This window comes from Aphelocoma coerulescens (assembly GCF_041296385.1).
Source record: "Aphelocoma coerulescens isolate FSJ_1873_10779 chromosome W unlocalized genomic scaffold, UR_Acoe_1.0 ChrW_unloc_scaf_1, whole genome shotgun sequence".
NCBI lineage: Eukaryota > Metazoa > Chordata > Aves > Passeriformes > Corvidae > Aphelocoma > Aphelocoma coerulescens.
The window spans coordinates 1,369,068-1,381,324 of NW_027184080.1; the positions used below are offsets into that span (position 1 = coordinate 1,369,068).

Sequence of the window (12,257 nt, forward strand, 5' to 3'; positions counted from 1 at the left end):
TTACACCAAGATGTTGCATTTCTATATATTTTGTAATTTGGAGTGACATCTGTTATCTTGTTTTTATTTTGTTTCAACCCTGGAGAACTGAATACTACACAAAACTTCATTTTTATTGAACCAAGAATTTCCAATTCCTGAGGTTCGTAAGGAGCCTCCGGAAGGGATTTGACTCAAACATCCCAATTCTCCACTGGATTTGAACCGAATCGTGAAAGTTTTAGATTAGCATGTTTGGAAGGTGGCCATTTGTTTGCTAGTAGTCCCACCAAACGTTGCAAATGGCTTCTTTGGCCTTGAATGAGTTAGACAGATGGTATCTAGGCCTGATGCATTGGCCAAAGTCTCCCAGACATTTTCTTTTGGTTGCTTTACTGGGAAAGCTGCATTGCTTGAGGCAATCAGTGAGATGATAAGGCAAAAGTGTAATACCTGATTGAACTTCATTCTTAACAGCTTTATCCCATATAAGAATCTCTGATCTGTAACAGAACTTATAACACACTCTTACATACAAAATTTACACCATTAACTTTCCCACTTTTTGCATGATATTCAGTCCACAGTTCTTGCACAAAAAGACACCTGATGTCTGTGGCATCGACAGTAGTGTTGACACTGATTCATGTCTGCGTGCTCGCCTCCTTGTTCCCGGAGTCGATTCCTGCTTGTTTCTGGACTTGATAAGGTTTCACATTTTTTGCTGGAATCCACTTCAGTCCTGCACCTGTTGAGACACAAGCATACCCTTTGCCCCAAGTTATTAGTTGAAATGGACCCTCGATCTTTCCTGTCTCTAAATCTTTGATCAACACTAAAGGATTTTCTCTCAATTTTGCCTGAGTACTGTTTGAAAAATGCCTGATAATTGGTGGAGTAGGTTCTGAAAAGGAGCTATTCAGGAAATTTAAAACATACAAAGCTTTGTTCAATCGCATCTGAGGTGTAGCCTCTGCTTCCCCCCTTTTCTGTTTATCCAAAAGGGATTTTAAGGTATGGTGTGTTTTCTCAATGATGGCTTGGCCTGTAGAAGAATTAGGAATGCCAAATATATGATGAACACCCCAATTCTTCAAAAATGTGTTTAGGGTTCATCCTTTGTAAGCTGGATCATTGTCTGTTTTAATTTCCTGAGGAACACCCAATGCTGCAAATGCTTGCAAAAAATGTCGACATGCATGTTTCACTGTTTCGCCTACATGTAGGGAAGCAAAGACTGCACCTGAGAAGGTGTCCACAGATACATGAATATTTTTAAATCTCCCAAAAGATGGATATTTTGTAACATCTGTCCGCCATAATTGCAGGCTTTGCAATCCTCTTGGATTGACTGCTCCTGTGGATACAGGGGGTTGCACAAGCTGACAGTCCGGACAGGCACTTATAATGGCCTTCGCTTGATCTTTAGAAATGTGAAATGTGCACATTAGCGCTTGTGCATTCTGATGAAAAAATGCATGACTCAATTTTGCTTGTTCAAAAGTGTTTGGCAAAGTGTTTGAAATTACCATGGTCAATTTGTCTGCTTGTGCGTTTCCCTCTACCAAAAATCCCGGGAGGGAAGAGTGTTCTCTGATATGGGAGATAAAATATTTGTGTTCTCTCTGTTCTAATAATTTTTTCAAACACAAAAGATAAGAACACAGATCCTTATTTTCAACTTCTTTCAAAAATGATCCTTCTATTCTTTTAATTATATTTGCTACATAAGCTGAATCTGTAACTAGATTGAGCGTTTCTTTAAACAAATGAAATACACGAACAACTACTGCTAAGTCCACTATCTGAGGTGAGCCTTGCACTTTTTGAATATCTGATTCCCATTTTTTTGTAGTTGCATTCTGCCATGTTATTACTGACTTTTGTATTTTACCTGAACCATTCGTAAATAACGTTACGGCATCTAATGGCACTTCACTTATAGGTTTTTCTCTGAAGCTTACTTTTGCTTGTAGCAGTTTGTGACTTGGGAAATGAATTGAGCAAACGCCTGAGTAATCTAACAATGCAACCTGCAAATCATCTGATTTTTGCATTGCCCAATCAAAATATTTCTTTTTCGAAGGCAGATAGATTGTCATGAAGTCCTTGCCTGCCATTGTTAGCAACCTCGCTCTAGCTCTGATTATAATTTGAGCTGCCATTTCTAAAGTTGTGAAAATCGTTTTAGGGGATCTATAGGGCAGAAAAATCCACTCTAATATCAATAGAGGATCTCGCTGTGACGAGTCCCATTGAAATATGAGACCATACAATCGCATCTTTTCTCCTAACACTGCAAGGAAGAATGGTTGGCTCAGTATAAAGCGATGTGCTTGTCTCTGCTGAAGAGCTTCAGTAATCTTTCCAGGAGCTTCTTGAGCTTCCGTTGAGAGGGATCTAGGCGAATTGATATTCCAGTCTCCCCTTAAGAGATTAAAACTGGTGCAAGTTCATCATTTGTGATTCCCAAGATTGGTCTGATCCAGTTGATTTCTTCTAATAGTTGTTGTAGATCTCGCAGGTTTTTAATTTGAGTTCTAACTTGTATTTTCTGTGGTCTTATTGCTTGCTCTGTAAGTCTCCATCCTAGATATTTCCACGGTGAATTTTCTTGGATTTTTGAAGTAGAGACTTCCAATCCAGCATTTTGGACTTCTGTGATCACACTATCACGAGCTCTTTGTAGTTCTTGTTGTGTGGGCGCAGCAATGAGCAGATCATCCATATAATGAATGATCATTGCTTTTGGATGTTTCTTTTGCGCTGGATATAAGGCTCGTGCCACAAACCATTGACAAATAGTTGGAGAATTTTTGAGACCTTGTGGAAGAACAACCCAATGATATCTCTGCAGAGGTTCTTGTCTGTTGATGCTCGGGACAGAAAATGCAAATCGAGGAGCATCCTCTGGATGGAGTGGGATGTTGAAGAAACAATCTTTGAGATCAATGATTACAAGTTACAAGGTTAATTTCAAGGTGGTGAGTGCTGCAGTGACCCCTATCAAAAATCCACTTCTATTTTTGTTCCCCATTGTGATAAGATGTCTCTTCCCCATACTGTGATGGGCTTCTTCACAATGAAAGGACGAATGATTGCTGTTTTTCTTCCGGGTCCTGAAACAACAATTGCATGCTCACTCTGCAGGCATAGGGTATTTCCTCCAATACCTGAAAGCGAGTTCAGAGGTGCTCTCAAGCACCATTCTTTGGGCCAAAAGAGATAAGAGATGACTGTAACATCCGCACCAGTGTCTAACATTCCCTTGATTGAGATTGTCTTATCTCCACATGTTAAGCTGCAAACGAGCACAGGTCGATCACGGCCTATCTGCTTCATCCAACTGGCATGAATGTCCATGTCTTCAATGTCAACTGAAGCTTGTTGATCAGTCACTGGCATGATCTGCTCTGTTGCGTGAGATGGTAAAGCAATAGCTTTGGCTATTGGAGTATTTTCTGGAATAACTAGTGGAGGGCGTAAAGGCTGAGCCAAAACTGTTAGCTCTTCATTTTGATCTGCTGAAACAATTGATGGAAAAACAATGAGCCCTATGATGCTACATCTTTCCTTGACTACTAGTAAAAAGTCTTGTCTCTTCCAAGATGTTCCAGTGACCCCTGTGGATATCACTGCATGATTTTCGTTCATAAAACATACTAATTTGGAAGCTGCCAATTCGCATTGCGCCCCTGGTGGCAGCAATTCTGGGTCACTGGGAAATCTACAGATGGTCCGGCTGACGGAGTTTGAGTGACCTTCTCCAATAACTGTGTTCCTTGTAGGATTGCGGATGGAGCCGTCGCCATTACTTGTGCCATAGCGCGTTGGTGTCCCGCGCTCCTTTTCAAGTTTCCCGGAAGTGGTAAAAGATTCCCATCCACGTCTGTTCTGGCGTGACATTGATTGGCACGATGCCTTCCTCTTCTACATTTTGGACAGGGGCCTGATATTTTCACTTTTTTTTCAGGTCCTGGACAATACTGTTTCATGTGTTCATAACTTCCACATTTAAAACATGGTCTCCCAATGAATTCAGCTGCCATCACTTCTGTGGAGTTACTTCATTGCAGATCTGAGCGAAGCGCTGATATTTGCTCTTTAAGAAGTCTTCCAAGCTCTTGTCCAAAAGCATTTGCTTGGGATGTTGCAACATGCTGAGGTGTGCCAACCTTACTGCAAGCTTCTATCATTTCAGCTATGGTTGCCTGACCAGGCATAGCACTGATTACACGTTTGCACTCTACATTAGCGTTTGCAAAAGCAAGACTTTGCAGCAGATGGTTTTGCCGCTTCGTCACTGATTTGTCTGTCCAAGGCTTGCTTTAGACGATCAACGAATGAGGTAAAACTTTCAGCAAAACCTTGCTTTACTTCTGTGTAGATGCCTTCTGGGGTTCCAGTAGGTGGAATTTGTAAGATTGCTGTTTGTGCCGCTTTTTTGATATCTATAAGCACATTTTGAGGCAAAACCACTGCCTGATCTTCAGGTCTAGCATGAGGTCCATCACCAGCCAATTGCTCTAATGTAAAGGCTGCATGTGATCCTCCTGCATATTTCTCTCTTAGCTCACCAAGTGCTTTTCTCCATCTTGCATCCCATAGCAGGAGTTGTGCATCTGTAAGTATTGTTGAGGCAATGCTTCTACAATCAAAAGGTACTAAATCATAATTGTTAAATGTGCCTCTCCAAAGCTGTTTGAAGTATGGACTTCCCAGTCCATGATTCTTCACTGCATCCATTAAATCTTTGATAACTTGATGATCCAAAGGTTGCCATGTAGGAGGATTTTGATTGTGTCTGGTATACGCAACCAGCATTACAATGCTATCTGTTTTGACCATAGTAAAATTCCTGTCTTGAAGACCTTTTTTTCTAATATGTGACCAGTCTGTTGTGGTAGCCGTATCTCTTGAAACATATTTATCAGGCGAAACCATATCCATACCAGTATCTCGTGTACTTGCAGCTTGATTGGACTGCAAGGATGCAGGTTCTTCTTCACCGAAGAATCCATGCATTCTATTTTCTTCTCCCCCTCCTGGATGAGGAATAGGGGGCGGTTTTCGCGACTGTGCACTGTAGGGTAATAAACGAGGAGTGGCAGAACCTGCCATTTCAGGTGGCTGTGATCTGGATGCTGAAGGAAAGGGTACAGTGGATCTGGATAGGATAGTTCCACCACGTGGGAAGGATGAGGGGTGGGGATCCAGTGCAGCAGCCTGTTGAGGTAGATAATCTGCACATTCTCTCATTCGGAAACAAAGATGACGAATAAATTCATCTGAAAGCCGAAAGCGACCTTGGAGAAATGAGGAACTGATGTCTGTTGTTGTGAAATTCGAAGCTGTGAAGAAGGCAGATGGGAAGTTGGAGTTCCAGCATTCGTTGTAAAAAAACAAGGTGAAGCTCGAGAAGATAGAGGAATGCCTTCTGAAGCTGTGATGGTCACCATATCCTCTGCACTTAGGTCCTGAACAGGCTCTTGAGAATGACAAAGTCCCATAAAATCGGCTGAATATCCCTGAGAAGCTCGAGAAGAATGTGCATGGAGTGGAATGTCTCGATGCGAGACGTCACTTTGAATATGAATAACACGTGCTTGGTCCTGTTGTGACGGAGCAGGTAACAGTATAGAACTGAGAAAGTTCACTGCCTCTTCAGGAGATAAAACTTTCCTCATTTCGTCGAAATTATTTGGGAGATGTGATTCAACATCCTGTGATTGTAGTGGTAATTGTCCGAGTGGCGTTGCTAGAGGGATGAGAGGTGGTAACTGCGATGATGAGGCGGTAGTTGCTGACATGCTTCTGCTGTAAATTCTCTGCTGTGGCTGCGGTGCAGACGAGGCCTGTGTTGACACAGCTGGTAGGAGGTGGAGGTGCTGAAAGCTTGTACAACGGAGCTGCCGTTGCCGATGAAATTGCAGTGCTGGCTGGAGATGTCATGCGTACCGGCTGTGCCGGCGTAGCAGCCGCTGTGTCCGTGTGTGGCTGGTGTGCGGGGCGGGCGGCCGGGATCATGGGTGGGGCCGGGCTGGCCTGAGAAGCGCTGGTGCCGGGCAGCGGTGGCGTGGCTTGGCTGGAACCAGGGGCGTGGCTGACGCCCCGGCCAGGGCTGGGGGCGGGGCTGGGAGCGGCTTGACTTGCAAGCGGCGTTGCCGAGGCAACCGCGGTATCTGTAGATGGATGGCTAATGCCGCGCCGCGCAGGCGTGGAAGCGAGGTCTCCCGAACGCGGAAGTAAGGCTGGGCTGGCAGCGGAGGGAGTGATGACGTCATCAGCAGGCTCTGCCGCCGCAGCCGCCGCAGGCCGTTTAAACGCGGAAGCGGCCGCGAATTGGGGCCGCGCGGGGGGAGCGGTAGGGCTAGATGGGAGCTCCGGGACCGCCCCTGGCCGCGCGCATGGTTCATCTGATGGGAGGACCCCAGGCTCGGGAGGTAGGGACTTGGCTCTGGCTTCCGCGGTAACGGGTTGCTCGGGCGAGATGGAAACCACGCCCTCCGAGGCAGGCTCCATTTTTAGGGAGGTGGTCGGGGGTCCCCCGTCTCCCCCCCGGGCCTGCGCGCGTGAAGGAAATTCTAAAACTACCGTATCTTGCTCCTCCGTCGGTCCGATCAGAAGTTTCAACTTCGGTTCCGGCAAATATTCGCGTTTCACCTCCGGAATGGCCGTGCTCCCCCCACCCGCCTCCTGCGGTGTCCGCAGGAACTCATAACCGCTTTCGATAATAGTCGCGGGGACTTTCGCACGAACATCGGGTCCTTGTCCCGTTTCTGAGGGTGGGGAGGTTTTGAGCGGGGTTTTAAAATGTCCCGCTGCTTTCATGGGTGTAAGCGCAGCTTGCGCGGGAAATTTAAACATCTCCTCTTCCCCAGAAGCAGGATGTGCCACCTCCAAAAACGTTTCATATTTTACTCCAGCTGCTGGAATTAATTTTTGAGCCGTTTCGTCCTTTATGCTGGCGTAATTATATAGAATAGTATTAACTTTCTCCCAAAAAGATGGTACATATAAATCTCCAATTATGGCATCTGGAAATTCAGCTTTCACCCAGGACAACAAGCTACGTATTTCTTTTTTAGATATTGGTAAGTGTTATAAACATATATTATAATATTGGCTTCTCGCAAAGTATAAAGGTAGATATTATATAATGTTAGAAATGCTTTTTGCTGTGTGGATGTAGTTTTCTCTCTTTTTAGCAAGAATGTTAGCAAGTGTGAGCAAGTAAGATAACCTCCAAGCGAACAGAGGATGAGGCCCGAGAAGCTGCTAATCAACACTTTGTCCAGGGAACAAAAGGGCCTAAAGGCTACTCCGCCCAGAGAACAGGTGGCCAGGAGAGTCCGAGAGCTGTTATCACCGCTCTGCCTGGAGAGGCGAAGAGGCCCAAAGCTGCAATCAGCCCTGACTATCTGGAGAATTAAGAGATCCCCCCCACCATCGACTCTTACCTAGCGGGCCCAACCCCAAGAATCAAAAGAAATAAAACCGCAAGGCAGAAGACTACGCATGCTCTAAAAAGGCGGAACCAAGGAGTGGCCATGCAGAACAGCTCTGGGAAAAGTTTTAATATTAATAGAGAACAGACAGTAAAAATGGTATAAAAAGGACTCACCTGTAGCATCAGGGGTGCTCTTGGCAGAGCGCCAAGGCACCCGGCCGTTGCCCCTTTGCTTTATTTTATGTGTCTCTTATTGTCTTTATATTAAACCCTTTAAATTCTCACAGGAGAGTGAACCTCATTTTTCACAGAGGGGGCTCGTCCCGGATCTACACCTCGCCTCTGAAAAGCGTGGGAGGATTCAAAAAGCAAGGTTAAGGCGCCTCCTGCCCAGGTTGGCAGGATCCTTGCTTAGCATCCTCTGGCGCGGTTTGGTGGCAGCAGGGCAACACCTGGAGGACAAGAAAGACACAAAAATAAAGCAAATGAAAGAGAGCGCTCTCGACAAAAATCCCACAGACACTGGAAAAGAAACAGGACTGGTAAGTATTGTCCAAAGAAAAAGGGGGTGGTTACGGGAGATGAGTGTGTGTGAATGAGATGCGGACTGGTTGCCCCCAGATCTGCGAAGGGAGTGTGGCAGTCTCTGAGTGCTGCAGTTCCATCTTGTTTGCGAGAACAGCGGCCAGCGAGGAGGCGAAGCAAGAGATAAGAAGAGTGAAAGAATCTCCCGGGGTAACTGGGATGGGGTCCCAGGGAAGGGGTTGCAAAGTGGGAGCTACCCCCCCCATATCCTGGGTTGAGGAAAACTCCAAGAGCACCCAGGGTCTAAAGGTACCCCAAGAGAATTTGGGGTTGGATGCTAGCAGTGCTGGGTTGAGGGAAATCCAAGAGCACCCAGAATCCTAAGGATTATATAATACCCATGGGTGGATACTAACAAGTGACTTGAAATAGGTACCTTATTATCCTGTTGTGAGTAAGAATGAGTGAGTGAACAAATATTAAAAAAGAGTGAATGTGTGAATGAAAAACTGTGTAATTAGAAGTTAACTTTGTTTTTGGGGAAGGTGGGCTATAATAAATTTTTTTTTGTTTTTTGTACTGTGAAAGGGTGGGTAGTATTTTACAGCAGTGAAGATTGGTGTTTTAAAGGAATGAATTAGTATTTCAAAAGGGGGGGATAAATTGGTATTTTGAGTAATAGAGAACTCCTGGAAAAATGGGACAACAACCTAGTAAATTAAGTTCAAATTATAAAAGGGTGCCAGAGGATATACCCCAAGACAGTCCCCTCGGGGTCAAACTCGCGAACTGGGAAACTGATCCTTCTACAAAAGGAAAAGATCAAGTAAAAATGATTCAATTCTGCATGAAAGAGTGGGTAAAAAAGGAAATCAGATCTGATCATGTGTACTGGCCAAAATATGGGTCTGATGAGGCATGGATTTGCCAGGCTCTAAATGTATTTGTAAATTCAAAAGAGCTATCTCACCCTGAGGAGGGAGAATATGCTTCTTGCTGGACAGGAATTACAGAACCTCTGGGAACCAAAGTCTTTAAAATAGCAGAAACCCCAGAGGAGAAGCAAACAGAAGAGAAAAAAGGCTGGGACCCTTTAGAAGTATTGCCTCCGCCGCCAGTACCAGAAGCTGCCCCCCTCCTCCCGGCTCCGGGGTTTCCTCTGCCAGCCATCCCTCCGCCCACACCGGGGGCCTTTCCCCCGGCAGCCCTCCCGCCCCAATGGAGTGGGGGGGGAGCCCTGCCCCCGCCCTTACCGGGGATCCCACCCTTCCCATATATCTTGAGAATCCCAGCACCCTCAATTGAATCCAGGGAAATGTCACACATCCCGGCTTCAGCCCCCACCTCTCCTGCCTTGAGAAACCCGGCTTTAGCGCCAGTCCCCGCCTCCTGTGCTCTGGAATATTTGGCTTCACTGCCATACCCCACCCCCACCCTCTGCACCACAGAATATTCGGCTTCAGCGCCAGACTCTGAATCTGCCCCTCCTCCCCTGGGGAGTTCAGTGCTTTCTTCCCAAATAAACCCTCTTCTTAACGAAGGAGCACCATACCAGAATACAAGAGGTGCCATTAAGGCTCAGAGGCAGCCCAACAATCCCTCCATTGCTAAACAAACAGAGGGAAGCCGAGAAATTCATTTATTTCCATTAAGAGAAGTACCTATGGGAGGAGGGGGAACCGGCTTTGTGAATGCCCCTCTAACCTCTACAGAGGTTAGGAATTTCAAAAAGGAAATTAAAGGATTATTAGAAGACCCCATAGGTACAGCTGAACAGTTGGACCAGTTCTTAGGTCCCAACATTTTCACTTGGGAAGAAATGCAATCAATAATGAAAATAATATTCTCCCAAGAGGAAAGAGAGATGATTAGAATTGCTGGAATAAAAATTTGGGAAAGGGAAAATCAACAAGGTCCACCCAGGGATCAGAAAATGCCCATTACACCTCCTAACTGGAACCAAAATGATGAAGCTGGGAGGGGACATATGAATGATTATCGTAATTTGATAATCAAGGGAATAAAAGAGGGGGCACCCCGAGGACAAAATGTCAGAAAGGCCTTTGAGGGGCAGCAAGGGAAGGAAGAAACCCCGACTGAGTGGCTGGAGAGGCTCCGAAAGAATATGAAACAATATTCTGGGATAGACCCGGAGTCCCTAGCAGGGCAAGCCCTGCTAAGAGTTAACTTTGTCACTCATGCCTGGCCAGATATTAGGAAAAAATTGGAAAAAATAGAAGACTGGTATGAGAAACCATTACAAGACCTAGTAAGGGAAGCTCAAAAGATATATGTCTGGAGGGATGAAGAAAAAGCCAAAGTGGAAGCAAAGATCATGATAGCCACTATGCGAGAGAGTACCTTCCAAAAGAATCTAAATCAAAAGCCCTCAGGTAACACTCCTAAACATTCAAGATTCAGAAATGGTGGAAGGGAGAAAAATAAAACCTCAGCACAGTCAAGATTCCAAGAACAACCCAGGGATGCCTGTTTCTATTGCAAGGAAGAGGGGCATTATAAAAGAGAATGCCCCCACCTGAGGAGGGATCTGAAAATATTTCAAGAGACACACACAGAAGAAAAATAGGGAAGTCATGGGCTCTATTTTCTGGGGGATAAATACCATCTAGAGCCTTTGATAACTTTAAAAGTAGGCCCCCAAGAGGAAGCATTAGAATTTATAGTTGACACTGGGGCAGAAAGGACTTGTGTGATGAATATTCCAAAAGGGTGTGATGTAAGTAATGATATGGTAAAAGTAACGGGAGCAAAGGGGGAAGGATTTAAGGTCCCTGTCATTAAAGATGTGGTCTTTGAAGGGGAAACAAAAATAGGGATAGGGGATGTTTTGTTAGTTCCTAGGACTGGCAGCAATTTATTGGGAAGGGATTTACAAATCCAACTGGGGATTGGAGTCATACCAGAAGAAGGGAAAATGATGGCCAAAGTGTTAAAACATAGCCAAGAAGATGAAAGAAAAATTAACAGAGAGGTTTGGGCTGGGGAAGGGAATAGGGGTGGACTAGATATTGACCCCATAAGGGTCACAATTGAAAAAGAAGAATGTCCCATTCGTGCACGTCAGTACCCTATATCTTTAGAAGGGAGAAAAGGCTTAAAACCAGTAATAGAAGAATTAATAAAGGATGGGACACTGGAACCTTGTAAATCCCCTCATAATACCCCTATTCTCCCAGTAAAGAAATCTGATGGAAATTATAGATTAGTGCAAGATTTAAGAGAAGTAAACAAAAGAACACGGGCCTGCTACCCTATGGTTCCTAATCCCTACACTCTTTTAAGCAAAATTCCACCTCAACATCAGTCGTTTAGTGTGGTGGATCTTAAAGATGCCTTTTGGGCCTGCCCACTGGCAGAGGAAAGCTGGAATATTTTTGCCTTTGAATGGGAAGATCCAAACACAGGGAAAAAGAACCAATTGAGGTAGACTAAACTGCCACAGGGGTATTGTGAGGCCCCAAATTTATTTGGGCAAGCCTTGGGAGAAATATTACAAACCTTCCCCACTCCCCCAGGAATACAAATTATCCAATATGTAGATGATCTTCTAATATCAGGAGAAGATGAAATTAAAGTTAAAGAAGCTACTATAAAGCTTCTAAATTTTCTTGGGGAAAAGGGACTAAGGGCATCAAAAAGGAAATTACAGTTTGTGGAATCAGAAGTAAAATATCTCGGCCACCTGATAAGCAAAGGTAGCCGAAAACTAAGTCCTGAAAGAATTACAGGGATTTTATCCCTCCCTCCTCCCTCTTCAAAGAAGGAGGTTAGGAGACTGCTGGGGCTACTGGGATATTGCAGACTATGGATTGAAGGATATACACAAGCAGTAAAATTTTTATATGAAAAATTAACAGGGGGAGACAATATACAATGGACCAAAGATGATAATAAATTAGAAAAACTGAAGTTGAAACTAGCCTTGGTACCAGCCCTAAGCTTACCCTCACTAGAAAAACCCTTTCATTTATATGTGAATGCAGAAAATGGAGTAGCTCACGGTGTTTTAGTCCAGGAATGGGGAGGGGTGAGAAGACCAATAGCTTATTTATCTAAACTATTGGACCCAGTAAGCCGTGGCTGGCCAGTATGCATTCAAGCCATAGCAGCTACTGCTATTTTGGTGGAGGAGAGCCATAAGCTCACCTTTGGAAGTAAACTGATTGTATACACACCCCATGCGGTCCGAAATGTGCTAAATCAAAAAGCTAAAAAATGATTAACAGACTCCAGGATATTAAAATATGAAGCAATTCTGATTGAGAGTAATGATCTAACTATA

The 12,257-nt window shown here is 44.6% G+C and overlaps 1 long non-coding RNA gene across 1 annotated transcript; it reads left to right on the plus strand.

Moving 5' to 3' along the window:
- The first annotated feature begins 6,247 nt into the window (after nucleotides 1–6,247).
- On the plus strand, nucleotides 6,248–8,541 carry LOC138102713 (uncharacterized). The gene is made up of 2 exons (XR_011147487.1): nucleotides 6,248–7,971; nucleotides 8,051–8,541. It is a non-coding gene; the product is annotated as an uncharacterized lncRNA (long non-coding RNA).
- Nucleotides 8,542–12,257: the final 3,716 nt, after the last annotated feature.